Genomic DNA, 20,242 nt, shown 5'->3' with positions numbered 1-20,242 from the left:
CAAGGCAGAGACTGACAGACATCAAGGCAGAGACTGACAGACATCAAGGCAGAGACTGGCAGACATTAAGGCAGAGACTGACAAGCAGAGACAGAGACTGACAGACATTCAGGGCAGAGACAGAGACTGACAGACATTAAGGCAGAGACAGAGACTGACAGACATTAAGGCAGAGACAGAGACTGACAGACATTCAGGGCAGAGACAGAGACTGACAGACATTAAGGCAGAGACTGGCAGACATTAAGGCAGAGACTGACAGACATTAAGGCAGAGACTGACAGACATTAAGGCAGAGACTGGCAGACATTAAGGCAGAGACTGACAGACATTAAGGCAGAGACTGACAGACATTAAGGCAGAGACAGAGACTGACAGACATTCAGGGCAGAGACAGAGACTGACAGACATTAAGGCAGAGACAGAGACTGACAGACATTCAGGGCAGAGACAGAGACTGACAGACATTAAGGCAGAGACAGAGACTGACAGACATTAAGACAGAGACAGAGACTGACGGACATTCAGGGCAGAGACAGAGACTGACAGACATCAAGGCAGAGACTGGCAGACATTAAGGCAGAGACTGACAGACATTAAGGCAGAGACTGGCAGACATTAAGGCAGAGACTGGCAGACATTAAGGCAGAGACAGAGACTGACAGACATTCAGGGCAGAGACAGAGACTGACAGACATTAAGGCAGAGACAGAGACTAACAGACATTCAGGGCAGAGACTGACAGACATTCAAGGCAGAGACAGAGACTGACAGACATTCAGGGCAGAGACTGACAGACATTAAGGCAGAGACAGAGACTAACAGACATTCAGGGCAGAGACAGAGACTGACAGACATTCAGGGCAGAGACAGAGACTGACAGACATTCAGGGCAGAGACTGACAGACATTCAAGGCAGAGACAGAGACTGACAGACATTCAAGGCAGAGACAGAGACTGACAGACATTAAGGCAGAGACAGAGACTGACAGACATTCAGGGCAGAGACTGACAGACATCAAGGCAGAGACAGAGACTGACAGACATTCAAGGCAGAGACAGAGACTGACAGACATTAAGGCAGAGACAGAGACTGACAGACATTAAGGCAGAGACAGAGACTGACAGACATTAAGGCAGAGACTGACAGACATTAAGGCAGAGACAGAGACTGACAGACATTAAGGCAGAGACAGAGACTGACAGACATTAAGGCAGAGACTGACAGACATCAAGGCAGAGACAGAGACTGACAGACATTAAGGCAGAGACTGACAGACATCAAGGCAGAGACAGAGACTGACAGACATTAAGGCAGAGACAGAGACTGACAGACATCAAGGCAGAGACAGAGACTGACAGACATTCAAGGCAGAGACAGAGACTGACAGACATCAAGGCAGAGACAGAGACTGACAGACATTAAGGCAGAGACTGACAGACATCAAGGCAGAGACAGAGACTGACAGACATCAAGGCAGAGACTGACAGACATTAAGGCAGAGACTGACAGACATTCAAGGCAGAGACAGAGCCTGACAGACATTAAGGCAGAGACTGACAGACATTCAAGGCAGAGACAGAGACTGACAGACATTCAGGGCAGAGACTGACAGACATTAAGGCAGAGACAGAGACTGACAGACATTCAAGGCAGAGACAGAGACTGACAGACATTCAAGGCAGAGACAGAGACTGACAGACATTAAGGCAGAGACAGAGACTGACAGACATTCAGGGCAGAGACTGACAGACATTAAGGCAGAGACAGAGACTGACAGACATTAAGGCAGAGACAGAGACTGACAGACATTCAAGGCAGAGACAGAGACTGACAGACATTAAGGCAGAGACAGAGACTGACAGACATTAAGGCAGAGACTGACAGACATCAAGGCAGAGACAGAGACTGACAGACATTAAGGCAGAGACAGAGACTGACAGACATTAAGGCAGAGACTGACAGACATCAAGGCAGAGACAGAGACTGACAGACATCAAGGCAGAGACTGACAGACATCAAGGCAGAGACAGAGACTGACAGACATTAAGGCAGAGACAGAGACTGACAGACATTAAGGCAGAGACTGACAGACATTAAGGCAGAGACAGAGACTGACAGACATCAAGGCAGAGACTGACAGACATTAAGGCAGAGACTGACAGACATCAAGGCAGAGACAGAGACTGACAGACATCAAGGCAGAGACTGACAGACATCAAGGCAGAGACAGAGACTGACAGACATCAAGGCAGAGACTGACAGACATCAAGGCAGAGACAGACTGACAGACATTCAAGGCAGAGACAGAGACTGACAGACATTCAGGGCAGAGACTGACAGACATTCAAGGCAGAGACAGAGACTGACAGACATTCAGGGCAGAGACAGAGACTGACAGACATCAAGGCAGAGACATAGACTGACAGACATTCAAGGCAGAGACAGAGACTGACAGACATTCAAGGCAGAGACAGAGACTGACAGACATTAAGGCAGAGACAGAGACTGACAGACATTAAGGCAGAGACTGACAGACATTCAAGGCAGAGACAGAGACTGACAGACATTCAGGGCAGAGACAGAGACTGACAGACATTCAAGGCAGAGACAGAGACTGACAGACATTAAGGCAGAGTGACAGATAGACGGGAGAAGCCAGACCAACATAGACAGACAGATAGGCAAGACAGATAAAGAGAGAGAGGGAGGATGTGTGTGTGTGTGTGTGTGTGTGTGTGTGTGTGTGTGTGTGTGTGTGTGTGTGTGTGTGTGTGTGTGTGCGTGCGTGTGTGTGTGTGTGTGTGTGTGTGGTGTGTGTGTGTGTGTGTGTGTGTGTGTGTGTGTGTGTGTGTGTGTGTGTGTGCAGAAGAGAAAGAGAAAAAGGAAAAGGCAGATCAAGTCGGTAACAACAGAACCAGCGCAACCCCCGGGAAAATCTTCAGCTAATAGGAAACAGCATGATGCACGAACAACACCCGACACAACATTTTAACATTATGTAATTAGAATGTTTTGTGTGTCTATGGTGGTCATTTTTTTTTTTTTTTTCGATGATATTTTTACTTCAGTGTGCTTTACCTTATGTCTTAGATGTATGTGCACTAATAGGCAACCTTAGTAATATGTGATTATTTAATCACACATTTTATTAGTGATATGCGAACTGCATTTTATTAATTGATTATATAATCAGTTTCTTTCCTTTATTATCATTATCATTATTATTATTTTCATAATTGTCATCGTTTTTATTTATGGGGAATTTGCTCGATTTGGATGGGCGTACATAGAATGTGCTGAAGAAGTTTGTGCTGTGTTAATTGTTTATTTATGAATGTATGTTTTTATTGAATGAGCAAACTATGTGTTGTTCTGTGGATGAAATGACTTTTCTTCATGCTACGTTTGTTTGTTTGTTTCAGGAAAAGTGTCAACACTTTTTTTTCTTTTTTTTCTAGAGATGAAAAAGCATCTTTGTATCCGAGTGCTCCAGAGGATGGCAAGTCATTCAAATATGAACCCTACTCATCCAACGCCTCGCGCCAAGCGATGATACTCTGTATTGAATTCACAGGTCCTGCTGTGACACATTCTGTTTGGCTGAGATAAAATAACATCACTTGTGGTTGAGGCGCTGCTGCATTTTTCGGTTTGTGTGTGTGTGTGTGTCTGTGTCTGCGCGTGCGCGCGTGTGTGTTAGTTTTCCTGTTCTTTTTTCTTTCTTTTTCTGTCGTTTCTTCCAATATGTTCTTTGCTAGTGCTGCCACAAAAAATGTGTCACCTTTTAGGATTCCACAGGGGTGGGGGTTGTTTTCATTTTTCCTTGCCGAATTATGAACGTTCTTTCTTTTTTTCTGTTACTTTCCTCTTTCTGTACCTATTGCTTCCACTACGACTGCGTCCCTGTATGAGAGTATTCTATCGTAGTTGTTTGTTTTTTTCTCCGCCTACACACCTCTCTCTCACACCGAGGCAACCATGTGTTTGTTCTGTATTGTCCATGTGTTCTGTGTGGCTTGTTCAGGATTAAAGAGGATATGCCAGTCTTGAATAAAAGCTAATTTTTGTTTGCACATTTCTTCTGCCTTTGCTACTGTGTGCACATGTCAAATGATCGGTATAAGGACAGGCCCGGCACTTCCTTTTTTGAAGAAGTGTCTGGGTTTGTTCCAATGTAGCTTTTATTTACCTGTGTGCTAGCTGAATCGGTGGCGTAAGCAGCACTGACTTGAAGTTGTGTACCTTGTGTAATGGAAAGAGTTACCACTATTTACTATTTGTTAATCATTTCATCTCCTGGCCTCATTATTTGTTAATTTCTAGCGTTCGGTAGGTTACGAAAACAACCCCACCCCCGAAAAACATGAAAAGTATGGCTGCCTGCATGACGGGGTATAAAGACACTGTCATACATGTAAACTGTCACATGTCTCTGAGTGAGTGAGTGAGTTAGTGAGTGACTGAGAGAGTGTGGGTGTGTGTCTGTCTGTGTGGGGGTGACTGAAACCTGACTTGAGTGACACGGGAAACAAATAATGAGCGCCCAAAGGCATCTCTCAGTCTGCTCTGCCCAGACAGGACGCCTGTTGTGCAAATGACCCCGTGTTTCTTAAGCGCTCGGACCGTGGTCGAGGAAAGGCACTATATAAATAACGACATCCATCTGTATCACCATTGCAAATCATCCTCATTATCAGATCAAGCACAGCAAAATGTCCCATATTCCAGAGCACCATAAAAGGTTTTTAAAGTGGGATCTCAAATAATCCGAACTGTTAAAAAAAAAAATCATAACAGTTAAAACAGACAAGAGCTAAAAGATCCCGTCCATGTACACTGTGTCCAGGAAACGGTTAAAGTCTTAACTCCCGAGAGCAAGGTTTCGGTTGCGCATGCGCACTAGAGCCTATCCATAAAAGGGAAAGGGGCGGAGTTTATCTATAAAAAGCGCGAGCACGTGTCCGGTAGGTTAGTAGATCGTCATATTTCTCTCCGTTTGCATGTTTTACAAACAATGTGGTCGTTTACGGTTGCCAACGTCGAGGGGCTGTCTGCATGCTTTCCAATTCTCACCGGACAGTACCACGTGCTGGTGCTATTTTTATCTGACAGACACGTCTAGCGCAAACACAAACGGCTCTAGCTCCGCCCCTTTTCTCTGCATTCAAATTTTGTATTACGTGTAGCTGACACATTTTGTACTTTCCAAAGTCAATTCAGGTCTAGATTGGAAGCTGCTAGGCAAATCTCGCTCTCTGCCATAAATGAAGCCAAACCGTAGCTTTATTAGGCTTTTATTTTGAATAAACCTTCACCGACGTCACAGTGTCAGACTCTGGTGAGAAACTGGCTTGATTCAAATCGCCCGCCATTTATAGTCCGGTTCAGGCTTTAAGGAAAGCGGACCCAAATCCTGTCCCGCCGCTTGAACGTTCCGCGACCCATAGCATTCACACACCTGGGTGGAGTGAGGAACACTGCACTGTACAGTGCCTTTACCAAGGACACAACACCATGCCGAAACAGGGCCTCGAACTCTGATCACTGGTGAACACCGGATAAGACCCACGTCCAACGCTTCACCGATTCTGCCACAGCGCTTCCTGACTGTTCAGCCAGTGGGTGAGGCATGGGATCTGCTGTCACCTCATCTCCGTTTCGTAAAAAATAAATAAATAAATAAAATTTAAAAAAAAAAAAAAAAAACGAAACATGATATGTCCATGGAGGACCAAGTGCAGATCTTCCTCCTGATAACAACATTAACAACGTTGAGAGAGAGAGAGGAGGGAGAGAAAGAGAGGGAGGGGTGAGGAGAGAGAGAGAGTGAGGAGGAAGAGAAAGAGAGGGAGGGGGTGAGGAGAGAGAGAGTAAGAGAGATGGGGGGAGAGAGGGTAGATAGAAGAGAGAGAGAAAGATGGATGGGGGCGGGGGGGAGAGGAGGAGGTGGAAAGAGAGGGGGACGGGAGACAGAGGAGAGAGAACGAGAGACAGAGACGGGAGGATCAAGTGAACCAGCGCTAACCCCGAAGAATTCTTCCTTCAGCAAACAGGAAACAGCAAGATGCACCCGATAACAACAGCACGTGTCAACATTATGTAAATAGACTGGCGTGGCTGGGGTGGGAGGAGTCCTGTTCCGAGTACAAGCTCTACAGGTGGCAAGTCGTTCAAATGTGTTTCCATTCAAAACCCTAAAAATTCCAAGCGAACCATGGAAGAAAAAAGAAATACGAGTTATGTTCATCGTGATAAAAAAATCATATATTATGTATCTGATGCATCTTTAGGTTATGCTGCACAATTATTTTCTGAACAAGCTCATTATACCAGGTACTTTTCGATGTACTTTTTGCTCTCTCTCTCTCTCTCACTCACTCTGCGCAAGCGCGCGTGCGTTTGTCTATCAAATCCTTGTTCTTTGTTTTCTGTTCTTTTTTTCTTTTGTTAGTTTTTCCCCCCCATTTCATGTGATTTTTTTCTGGTTTTCTGATGACTGGTTGACACGGATGTATATAACTGTGTTTTTCACATAAAATCGAATGACTTCGAATTATTTCTTTTAATTATTCACAGAATGATGACATGATAGAGAGTATGGCAATCCAAATAAATCATAATGATCCAGAAAAAAAAACGTGTTTGTTCCCGTTCAGCACCCTTACCTCCTCCCTCCCCCTGCACTGCCTGCTGCGCCCTACAATTCACACTGCTTGGCCACATACGGTTTCGCTTTGATTAAACAAAAACACTACAGGATCGTTTTTGTTTTTTGCTGCTGTTGCTTCTATCACTATTTCATATCTCAGCACATGAAAGGATTTTTTTTTTTTTTTACCCTTTACAGTAATTTTCACTACAAAATTCTGAACATTGTTTCATCTGTCGACAACAGAGGCTGCTCTTCCTGGTGAGGTGATACACCCAGGGCCCGCGTGCAGCAGGCACGTAGCGCACGAACAAGAATCCACGGGCAAAAAAATGGGGTTGCACCTGGCAGATAAATCCACTTTTGGTCAGTGAAACAAACACACTTCACACATGAGAAAAGGTGGCGCTGTACTGTGGTGACACGATGTTCCTAGCGGGGGGGGGAAGAGCACGAAGTCCACACTGAGAAATGTGCTGTAACAAAACAGTAACACGATACAATACAATAAGTGGTAAATGGCATGCTAAACACTCCATAAAGATCGTTGATGTGGACCTCTGTTCCCACACAATGCTGTGGTCACACCCCAGCTGTCACAGGGAACGGACCACCCCTGGCTGGTGTGTGTGAGAGAGACACTGCTGGAAGTATCCCTCACGTCTCCTGCAAGCACAGGGCTGACTGTCGACACAAACCTCACTCTTCTCTGTTATGTCCAATGCTAATTTTCAGTAACCGCCTGAAATCCAAAAGAAACAGCAGCAGCAGCAGAAGAAGAAGAAGAAGAAGGTGATGATGATAATGATAATGATGATGATGATGATGATAGGGACAGAACCTATAACCTTCAAGTTTAACCTCAATCAGTGGGTTTCAAATGCTGACACCAATTAACATTGGATGTGTTCAGAATTGTGAGTGAGTGACCTTTGCTCATAACGATGATATGTTGTTGATATTGCTGATGAGGGAGATGGCGATAAAGGTGACTGGTGAAGATGAAGTTGGTAGTAGTTACGATATTAATAACGAGCAGTTTACTACTACTACTGCTGCTGCTACCACAACTACTACTACATCCACTACTGGTGCTACTACTACTACTACTACTACTACTACACTACACTACTACTGCTGCTGCTGCCTCTGCTCTTTCCGCTGTGGCTGCTGCTACGACAACTACAGTGACCTAGGGGCAATGCGCCAGACTAGAAAGCGAATGTGCGTGGGTCCCAGTCTTCTATTCCAACCGGGAGTTTTCAACCTCCCTTCCTCAACAGCCTGAGTGGGCACTAGTCATTCGGATAAGACGATAAACGGTGCGCAGCATGCTCTTAGCACACGTAAAAGAACCTGTAGACGGTATCACCCGTATTACAACACAATGCAATATAGTACAACACAATACAAGAGAATACAATACAATATAGTATAACACTATACAAGACAACACAATGCAATATAGTACAACACAATACAAGACAACACAATGCAATATAGTACAACACAATACAAGACAACACAATGCAATATAGTACAACACAATTCAAGACATCACAATGCAATATAGTACAACACAATACCTGACAATACAATGCACTACTACCAACACCGTTACATTTATTCAATCCACACCAGAACAAATTACGACAAGCTGTTACCACTCCTGCAACGAATGGAACAGAACCAAACACTCCCCGGATCAGAACGTACCCCCAAATAACGTGCTAGAGGTGGCCGTGTGTCAAGTGCTGTGTGTGTGTGTGTGATGAACCAGACATGTTGCCACTACTGACCCAGTCACGTCGTCACCATACCGCGGGAAGGACACCCACAGACACCAATTTCCCCATTGACACGCCCCCTCCCTTCTATTCTTCCCCCCCCCCAGGACTTTTGCAGCCAACCCAGTTCTCTGAGGACAAAAGCCCCCAGGATAGCCACGGGATGGGGGAGGGAGGGGGGAGGCAACTCGTAACAGACATTCCCCGGGCTGTCACTACAGACATCTTTCCTATCACAGGATTGTGCCGCCAGGTTGTCTCCCCCTGCTGCTGGTAAAGGGTACAGTAGTGGTCCATGAGGGAGGGGTGGGAGGGGGGGCAGGCACAGTGTGTCTGAACAATCCACTCCCCATCCCCCTTTCCATCTGTCTTCATCTGGCGACTAATAACAATAACAGAGCGAAGTGTGTGTCCACTTTCACTGTGAGACCAGTTGGACTTTTAGTATCGAGGCGTGGTAGAAAGGGGGCGGGTGTGTGTGTGTGTGGGGGGGGGTACTGGTTGGGGTGGGAGGTGGGGAAGGATGGCGGTTTTATTGTGCCACCCGAGGGGTTGCTGTGGGCGGTGTCACGTGTCAGGGCCAGCTCCCATTTCAGGACTTCCTACCTCGGGTGGTTTTCACTCAACAATAGATTTCTCTTCTCTCAGCGTGTCACATATTCAGGCCGCTCTTCCGTCGGAGAGGGTGTCGCCATAACATGACGCTAGCCATTGTTCATTTGTTTGGCTTTGTCTTGTTTTTGTCTGTGCGTTATACTTGTTTATCTATCAAAGTGGAATTGTTTGGGTTGTTTTTGTTGTTGTTGTTGTTGTTTTTACTCTGTACGTGCATATTTATCATAGTGTTGTTGTTTTTTTCTCCTTCTTCGTCTGTGTTCAACATGAATTTGCCAGCGAAAACTTCCCGTCGTGGGTTCTTATACGTGTGACACGTGCATTCCGGCTGCTGCATACAGAGCCCCAGTTTATCGTTTTATACGAAAGACTATTAACCAGACCACCAGACAATGGTTTAGCAGAGAGAGGGATATAAAAATGTCCGGTCTTTACCTGAATCATACATGTAACCCTTGCTTCCAAGCCGCACGCTCACTCCATTGGAGTGAAGAAGCTGATCCACACCCACATCTCCCAAACATGGAGCTCCCGGCATTTACAATGGACAGTATGATAGTCGTGTCCGACTAGGACCATCAGAACAGCAGAGGATGCAGCTGCTGTCCCAACTATCTGGGCTAGAATTTGATTATAGTGGAGAGTGTCTTGCCCAAGTTACATCCCCACTCTCTCGGCCAAGAGGGTTTTAGGGCAGTCAGCGTTGGGATGGTTCCCAAAGACCAACTACCCCCCAAGGCTGCAGCACTAAGAGCCAGTGCAATCCTGCCTCCAAGTTTTGAGAGTCATAGTCCTTCACAAAAGACTAAGCTGTAAATGACTTCCCATTGTAATGGAGAAACCATTAATCATACAGCTCTCACTTTGCTGTTGGCCCAGCTGTAAACTGATGTCAATATATGAATAAACATACATGCACCCAGCACAACATGTACGAACAAGCATGTGTACACAGAAACATGCAAACATACTCTCCCCACCCACCCACCCAAACACTCACCATACCCCCCTCTCTCTCTCTCACACACACACACACACACACACACACACACACACAGACAGAGACAGAGAGAGAGAGAAAGGCAGTTTGTTCCACACCACTGGGCCACGACGGGAGAAAGAGCGCTGATCTTGGGACTGTTTTTCTCTACCAGAAATGGTAGAACCGAAGTATTGTTTGAGAGCCTCAGAGTGTGCCAGTAATACCAGACTATGTGCGACTTCTGTTGAAGCCGAGCACTCTACACAGCACTAAAACCATTCCTTTGTGTTACCTGACCTCAAAGATCAATGCACTGCAATATGTGTTAATGCACTGCAATGCCTTGTTTGGTCCACTGTACGTGGAGCTAAATATATACATACATTCAAACACATACATATCGGGTGTCCCCCCAAAATGAACCGCTTTTTGGTAAGTATTTTCTTAGTGATAGAGAAACCGAATTCATTGACAATTTTCACACAGTAACTTAGGGTACCATCAACAAGTCTGCAAAATACCTAAAAGTTCGGACGCAAATTATGCGAGTATTGTCAAATTCAAAACAGCATGTCAAAAAATCCAATATCAGAGCTGTGCAATGTGACCTTCATCATGTTCAAGCCAGTTACCATGCGTCGGCATCTGTCAATCAGTGTCAGTCTAAAAATAACCTGTCTGGGTGTCAAATCTATTGATTGATTTTTTTTTTTTTTTTTTTTTTTTTTTTTTTTTTAATCCAAAATCAGTTGTGTCCAAAGTTTCAGTTTGGAAGGATCAACCATGCCTTTGAGTGAAAGTGATAAGGTTACCATTGAAAACTGTTTCAAGGAGAAAGGCTGGGGTGGAAGAAGGATCGTAAAGGAATTTCCAGGCAAGGGGTGGAGTCACGTCACTGAAAACAGACTTTTCGCTAAAATACGCACTCAGTAGCACGTAAAATTGGCAGTGGGAGACCCAAGACTGCATGTTCGGAGGAGAACAAGGACCGTGTTGAGGAACTGATTCAATCCCAGGAGGAGAACCCAGAGACCCACAAATCTCTTAAAGAAGTTGCAAGCGATTTACAAGTGAGCAAGTCTTCTGTGAAAAGAATGGCGAAAGAACTGGAGCTGAAGCCCTTCAAGAGGATACGGGTATCAAGGAGGGACCAAAATGTTAGAGGGAAAAGAAAAACTCGCTGCCGTAACTTGAATGACCGCCTCTCGGCCACTGATGTGAAAAGGATAATTTCCACAGACGAGAAAGACTTTACGTTAGAAATTGCTAAAAATCGCCAAAACGATCGCGTTTATGGGAAACGGAAACGAGAAATTCAGCCATCTCGCCTCTATCATGAGATTTCCAGATTAAAAAAAAAAATAATGGTTTCAGCTGGAGTATCCTGGAAAGGAAAAACAAACATTCATTTTATTGACACTGATAGAGCCAAGGTTAATAGTGAAAGCGACATTCAGTTATTGGATGACAATCTTCTCCAGGCATTTATATCCTGGAAACAATTACGTGTTTCATCAAGATGGGGCTCCTTCAAACACAAGTAGGGTAACCCAGACCCATCTGGAGGAGGCTGCACCAGAATTCATCAAGAAGGATGAATGGCCTCCGCAAAGTCCTGACTGTAACCCAATGGATTATGCCGTATGGGACTCTCTGAAGGATAAAGTTTACCAGGGAGTGAGAGACAAATTGACTGACTAAGCAGGCGTTAAAGGACAGGATAATTATGTCATGGGAGGAGATATCGGTGGAAGAAATACGTAAAAGCATTTCTGCTTGGAAGAAACGGCTTCGTTTAGTCGTGGAGGAAGATGGAGGCCACAATGAGCATAAACTGAAATAAGTGAGTTTTCCTCTGATATTGGATTTTTTTTTACATGCTGTTTTGAATTTGACAATACTAGCAGAACATTTAGATATTTTGTAGACTTGTTGATGATACCCTAAGGTTACTGTATGAAATTTTTCAATGAATTCGGTTTCTCTATCACTGAGAAAATACCTGTCAAAAATCGGTTCATTTTTGGGGGGGACACCTGATGCATACATACATGCATGCATACATACATACATACATACATAAACACGCCCCTCACCCCTCACATACACAGACACAGACAGACAGACAGACAGACACACACACACACACACACACACACACACAAGCAGCCTTGTTGGCTTCCTTTTCATGGTGTCCTGTTTGTTAAGCAGCTATTCTGAATCCTGTTTCGATATTTAAGCAAGGCAGTCAGCGAAATTCGATAATGAATTTTGTTTAAGATGCAGGTGACTCAGCCCAGCCGTGCCCAAACAGGAGCGCAATGTCCAGAACAGAGAATATTTCATCATCTCTCCCGGTGATTTTATTGATGACTTGCAAAAAAAAGGGGGTTATATATTCATATGGATAAACAAACAGGATAGAATAAACAGGAGATAGAAAAAAAAAACGGCAACAAGAAATATAAGCAATGCTGTCTGTCTGTCTGTCTGTCTCTCTCTCTCTCCCTCTCTCTCACGCACATACACACACAGCACGTAACACGTACACACACCACATACACGCACACTCACACACACACAACACACACAACGCACGCACACACACACACACACACACACACACACACACACACAACGCACGCACACACACACACACACACACACACACACACACACACAGCGGAAAGACTATGTGAGCAATGTGATAGAAGTATCCAGCCTGAAATGTCAAGAAAGGACAACCACCGACGGGCCATACCAACATTGTGGTCTCCACAGCAACTGTATCGACAGCACATGGTTTCTGGACGCTGCATTAACGAGGGACGTTTCCTGGGGGGAATGTATGTACAGTATCAGACTGTACAGACTGAGCTGTCGTGTTTTCTTCTTCTTCTTATCTTCGTTTTTTCCCCTTAGTATGCAGTACATACATACGCGCACGCGTGCGTACAAGACGGTTCATGATACAGACAAGCAAGCGCGTGCGCACACAGACAAAGACACAGACACACACACGCAATCATTCTCTCTCTCTCTCACTCACACACACACACACACACACACACCTCCCCCCATCCCCTCGCCCTTCCAACATGTCCCACAAGTAACCTAGTCATCCAGTATCTTTATGTTGTTTCGATGAATCAATATCGAACCTGATGTTCCTGTTTAGAAAAAATCCCCGGTGTCACACAGAGTACTTGTGGTCTCATAAATCAATATTATAAAAAAAAGCATTAAAAATAAGGGGACGCGGAGGGTGGGTGGGGGGCAAGGGGGGAAGGAGAGGAGGAGGGGGGGGGGGTTGCAGACAAAAAGCTAGCTGCACTGTCCTCACCTTGTGAGCGGATAACGAACACGGATTACAACACACAGCGAGACGAAGAAGCGACACATTTCGACACTACTGGGTTTTCTACAAGGCACAGCTATACAAAACATTTGTAAAGAAAATGAGGAGAGAAAAAAAAAATCGAGAAACGTTCTTTATTAATGAGGGCAGTAGATAAGCATCTCTTTTTTTTTTTTTTTTTTTTACATCCATCCCACGCATGCTTCAGCAGAAGAAGCAAATTCTGAATAAAAGGAGAGAAAAAAAGATCAGAACACACAGAAAACACATAGAACCTCCCCCACCTTCCAGGTACTCCAGCCTCCATCCCCACCAGAACGGAGAAAAACTGAACACACGTGACAGCAAAGGCAACGTATATGATGAACAGCGTCTTGTGTGTTATGTCATTTATAACAAAGAAGCAACACTTAAGTCACGAAGAAACATTTCTTAGACATTAAAAAAACAATCAGATGCTCTCTCTCTCTCTCTCTCTCTCTCTCTCTCACACACACACACACACACACACACACACACACACACACGCACGCACACATATACGCGCAAAAGGGTTGGGGTTTGTTTTTGTTTTTTTCAGTTTAATATCACTAAAGAATGAAAGACGATAAAATAAAGAAAAAAAAACCTACACACACACACACACACACGTGCGCCACGCGCGTACAGAATGTGTTCCAGATACAAACAGCGTGTCATGCATGCAAAGAACATCATGTGAATGCTTCGTAATTCTTCTGCTATATAACAGCTAAAACCGCGAATGGAAAACATTAATCAAAGGGCTTGGAGCCACTCTCTCTCACACACACACACACACACACACACACACACAATTTACCGCATTAACTGATTGATAAATTGTGTGTTTTTCATTCGTTCATTCATTTACCATTGCAGTTGTGTCTTATAAACCTTACGGTTTCATGACAATAAAATCTATTCTATTCTATTCTATTCACACACACACACACACACACACACACACACACACACACACACATACAAAGACACAGCCACACACACACACACACACACACACACACACACACACACACACACACACACAAAGACACAGACACAGACACACACAGACACACAGACACAGACGCACACACACACACACAAACACACAATTTACCGCATTAACTGATTGATAAATTGTGTGTTTTTCATTCGTTCATTCATTTACCATTGCAGTTGTGTCTTATAAACCTTACGGTTTCATGACAATAAAATCTATTCTATTCTATTCTATTCTATTCACACACACACACACACACACACACACACACACACACACACACATACAAAGACACAGCCACACACACACACACACACACACACACACACACACAAAGACACAGACACAGACACACACAGACACACACACACACACACACACACACACACACACAAAGACATATTCAGAGAGAGAGAGAGACGTACAGAGAGACAGACACAACGGGAAAGAGGGTTGGGTTTTCTCCAGCCATTATCACACAGCTATCTGATTGTATCAGTGTTTTCCACCACCCCCGTCTCACAGCGGCATACAATATTCATGAATCTGTCAATCCACGTGGAAGTCGTGACACAATCGGTTAGCGGCTGGACCTGTGTTCACTGGTGATCACTGTGTCGAGGCCTCGTTTCCAACATGTTGCAGAAATGAGTGTGTTACAGTCACACAGTGAACATGAAGTCACGGCCCCAGCAGTGGGCGAGAAAGGCGGCAGTGGGACATTGACTTCTGACGTGGACATGACAACAGATTCACTTCACTTTCATGATGATTCTGCAAGACTGACTGCGTGTCTGTGTGTGCGTTTGTCCATGTGTCTGTCTGTCTGGCTGTCTGTCTCTATTAGTTTCTGTTTGGGATTGGATTTATTTTTTATTTATTTTATGTTGTGTGTGTGTGTGTGTGTGTGTGTGTGTGTGTGTGTGTGTGTGTGTGTGTGTGTGTGTGTGTGTTTGTGCGTGTATGTGACGAATAGAGTAGAATAGTGTATTTAAAAAAACCCGTTAAGGTTATAAGTCACAATAAAACAAACATGGGCATATCAAGAAAAGAAACATTCGTGAACAGATTTCGCCAGCCTTGGGCTGTAATTCTGTTAGTAGCATAAATTCACTTGTCTTGGCTTTTGTGTGTGTGTGTGTGCGTTTGCGCGCTTGCGCGCCTGGATATCATTATGTGGGACTGTGAGTGTGTGTGTTTTAGATATGTTAATTAAGAGATGTTCTATTCAATGTCGGTTTTCATACATATGCGTTTTTACCTTTTTATTGTCATTGTAAAGTGTGTAGTGCCCTTCAGTTACATGTATAAAAACATTCCTTAACCATCATCGTCATCATCGTCATCGTTATAATCCTCGACGGGCGCAATAGCCGAGTGGTTAGAGCGTTGGGCTTTCAGTCTGAGGGTCCTGGGTTCGAATCTCGATAACGGCGCCTGGTGGGTAAAGGGTGGAGATTTTTCCGATCTCCCAGGTCAGCATATGTGCAGACCTGCTTGTGCCCGAACCCTCCTCGTGTGTATACGCAAGCAGAAGATCAAATACGCACGTTAAAAATCCTGTAATCCATGTCAGCGTTCGGTGGGTTATGGAAACAAGAACGTACCCAGCATGCACACCCACGGAAACGGAGTATGGCTGCCTACATGGCGGGGTAAAAACGGTCATACACGTTAAAAAAAATAATAAAAAATAAAAAGCCCACTCGTGTTCATGCTAGTGAACGTGGGAGTTGCAGCCCACGAACGAAGAAGTAGTAATCCTCAAACGAAGTGTATGGCCAACTGACATATTCATCAGCTTTTTATTGTCAGGAAAAGAGCGCCACTTCCTGGGTGAAGAAAGAGACAACAACTAAATCGACCGTTTGTGTGTAAACAGGAGAAAGGGAAAGGCGTGTGTTGAAAGATTGTGCTCGATATTATTCGCCTCTAGTTTGCGGACGTACAACAAATAGCCGACGCTTTTCTGTTTGGGGTGGTTTGTTTGTTAATTGGTTTCCTTGGTAACCTATGTATCCTTTGTATTTATGCTTGCTTGGGTGGTAAGATGCTTTCGGAACGGTTTGCCGGGACAGGAAAAAGCATAATTTGAAAAAAAAAAAAAAAAGAAGAAAGAAATAGGTACAAGTGTACGCACGTTCGCACGCGCACAAGAGTAAGACGTTTATACACACACACACAAACACACACACACACACAGACACACAGACACACACACACAATCATACAAAGAGACAAGACAAGACAATATTATTAAACTCAGTCAGCTAATACTGGAAGACAAACTTGTGAGACTGCTTGGGAAGTTTTTCAGTATCTGCTGTCAAAAACGCCATAGCGTGCAGGAGTGATTCAATCTCTTGTTCAATATTTATCTATTTTGTTTTGTTTTTTTGTGCGTGGTTTAATGTAACTTTGCATGCGTGTCTTATAAACCTTGTTCGGGTATTAAAATTGATTCTGATTCTGATTCTGATTCACACACACACACACACACACACGCGCGCGCGTACAAAAGAAAGAAAAAGAAAAAAAATCGGAACGGACACGGTAGACAGTAACAAACAAAAAAGAAGAAAAAAAAAAGTTAAACACAAAACATCAAAGAGAGACAGAGACAGACAGAGAGGTTGAGAGAAATACAGAGACAGATACACAGTGAGACAAGACAAGACAAGACAAATTATTTATCAACGAAGGTAACAGGTAAGCATGGTTCATGGGTGTTGTGTTTCTTGTTATCGTTTTTGTTTTCTTGTTTGATTTTTTTTTTGGAGGGGTAAGGGGGGTGGGTGCGTTGGGGGACTCGGGGTGGGGGGGAGAGTCATCCAGCCCTAGCCCTTATAGGGACTAAAGCAAAAGGATCAAATCTTAAACAAAAGGGAAAACAAGATAATTGGAAAAAAAAAAAACACGCTGTAATCAAACTCCCAACTTCCCAGTTAGTCCTCCCTCCACCACGCCCACCTCCCACAGAACAAAGCAAAGCAAAACACACACATGACAGTGATCGAAACGAAAACCATGTAAACACCTTAGCTTGAACACCAAGCCCCCCCCCCCCCCCCCCCTCCCCCAACCCCTATGAGACTGAACCTGCGATCAACCCCACCCCACACGACACCTTCGCCACCACAAATTCACCAACGAGGGAGAGAATTGGGGAGAGACCGAGTCAAAGTGGTGACGGCGCGGGGGTGTGGGGGGGGGTGTGGTGGTGGTGGTAGAATAAAACATCTGCCCGCGTGTGTACACACACGACAGACAATAATAAGTAAGGATTTTTTTTTTTTTTTCATACATCCTTTCATCAAATTTTGTGTCTTGTTTACACAACATCTTAGAAGAATACACTTCAAAGAAATCGACGAAGCCAAACACCAACATGCTCGCGAGCACACAGACACACACACACACACACACACACACACACACACACACACACACACACACATGGGGCGAGACAGTCAGCCAGCGGAAGTTGATAACAGAATTAATGGATACTAATAGTAATAGAGCACACTATCCAGAAATCTGCCTTTGGTGCTTTACAGAACACTTTTTTTTTTACCTGATGTTGCCTACACACACCAAAATGTGACTAACAAACTACACGCGCGCGCCGCAGCACGCACACACACACACACACACACACACACACACACACACACACACACCGGTACACACACGCGCGCGCGCGCACGCACTCGCACGCACACACACACAAACACTCAAACACACGCACACACAATACATACATACATTTTAACGTGCATATGTACATAGCAGCTGCCCTCCACACATACGCACACATACACATATATAAACACACACGCACAAACAGACACACACACACATAAACAAACACACACACACTGGCACACACACACACACACACACACACACACACACACACACACACACACATTAACATACAAACACACGCTGGCACAATGAATACATACATTTGACTAAACATCCACATGTGCATAGTAGCTGCCGCCTACACATACTGTAGTACGCACACATAAGCACATACACACACACATATGTACAAACACACACACACACACACACACACACACACACACACACACACACACACACACACGATCAAACACGCGCGATCAAACATACGAACACACACAAATACACATTCCTTCACATGCAAGTTCAAGAAGCACATGTTCGTGCAGTTAAGAAGATATCACAGAGGCACGTGTATTCTGAGAGATATAAAAAAAAAAAAGATAATAATAAAATAAAATAAAAAAAACTCGTGGAAAATCCACAACAAACAAAAGAAATCGCAAACCATCACTGACTCACCTGCGTATCACACAGTGAACATACTCCGTCACACACACACTGACAAAAAACAAAAAAAAAAACCACCACAAGACAGTGCACGTTGCAGACAACTGCACCCTCACTCCACCGATAGAAACCCCAGCACTGCACCACCTCAAAACACCACCCACCCTGCTCCACTCTGATCTCCCTGACCGTCCCGTGCAGAGCGACAGAAGGATGAAGAACGAGAGAGCGAAGAAAAAACGCTTAACCACTCGCGACGGCCAACAAGCTTTTGCACGAGACTCCCGGCAGGTTGTTTGGAGCGGTGTGCGTGTGTGTGTGTGGTGGTGGAGATCATCACGTGAACACCTAAGTCACACACACACACACACACACACACGCACACACACACACACACGGACAGCCGTCAGAGGTGCTTGAGAGTTCGTTGCACACTGCGCTATCTCTGCTGTGTGGTCTTGAAGAGAGAGAGAGATTCATACGTACATACACACACCCCTACACACTTCACACACACACACACATGCACACACGCATGCACACACACATACTTCACACACACACACACACACACACACACACACACACAAATACACACGCACAAACACACACACACACACACACACACACACACACACACACACACACACACACAAGCGCGCGCGTTCCGCGAAACGAAGTTACCTGTTTTGCTCAGTTCTGTTGGACCCTAAGTATTCCCCCGGTGGATGAAACAGCTTGCTACCACCCGCTCTCTCGCTGTCTTTTTTTTTTTCCTCTTCTGTTTTTTTCAAACCTGGTCGGTGGGTCAGCTGTGTGGAAGATTTCTGACAGAACTCGCACAGCGGCGATCTGCCTGTATGTATATATGTATGGTTCGTTGGTTGGTTGGCTGGCTGGTAAGTCGACATATCAGTTCCATAGCAATATGGGAAAATGTTAGCGTCAGTAGAGGAGGAAAACTGAAGTGGAGCACTGGCCCAGTGGTAACGTGCCCTACTGGAAACAATGTGTCCACGGGTTCGAATACGATATTCTGAATGGGATTTTTACCCTGTCCCTACCTCTAGGCCTTGAAAGGTCTGGGTGCTAGTCTTTCGGCGGAGACGATAAACCGAGGTCCTGAGTGTGGCATTTACTAAGTGCAGGTAAAAGAACCCACGGCATCAAAGGCTTTGTTGCTCGAAAATTTCTGCATAATAAATATTCACTTTTGACAGTGAAGCAATACACTTTCACACAGAAAAAAGAGAGAGGATGCGGCGCTGCACTGTGGCGACGTTGAGGAAAGAAACAAGAAGACACAGACTGACGATGGGAAAAGTGAAGGCAGGAAGGAGGGAAGAAAAGACAGTGGGGTTGAGGAATAAGTTGTAGTGTGTGCAGCAGAAAGAGGAGGGTGATCTTCCTAACACACACAGAGAGAATCGAACTGATTAAAAAAAGATTTCTTGCGTCTTTGGACATTTTTTTTTCTTGCATGTCCTCTCAGTACTGATGTGA

General features: G+C 44.6%; 1 protein-coding gene across 1 annotated transcript in view; it reads right to left on the bottom strand.

The window, feature by feature from the left end:
* LOC143297570 (uncharacterized) overlaps positions 1-18,859 on the bottom strand; it is a 363,335-nt gene extending 344,476 nt beyond the window's left edge. Inside the window, exon 1 of the mRNA XM_076609950.1 lies at positions 18,752-18,859. The gene's annotated coding sequence lies outside the window, so the exon portion shown is untranslated. The remainder of the gene's footprint in view (positions 1-18,751) is intronic.
* Between the last annotated feature and the right edge of the window lie 1,383 nt (positions 18,860-20,242).

Source organism: Babylonia areolata, chromosome 23 (assembly GCF_041734735.1).
Source record: "Babylonia areolata isolate BAREFJ2019XMU chromosome 23, ASM4173473v1, whole genome shotgun sequence".
Classification (NCBI taxonomy): domain Eukaryota; kingdom Metazoa; phylum Mollusca; class Gastropoda; order Neogastropoda; family Buccinidae; genus Babylonia; species Babylonia areolata.
The sequence above is the reverse complement of the archived record's forward strand: the minus strand, read 5'-3'. Positions and strand labels throughout refer to the sequence as shown.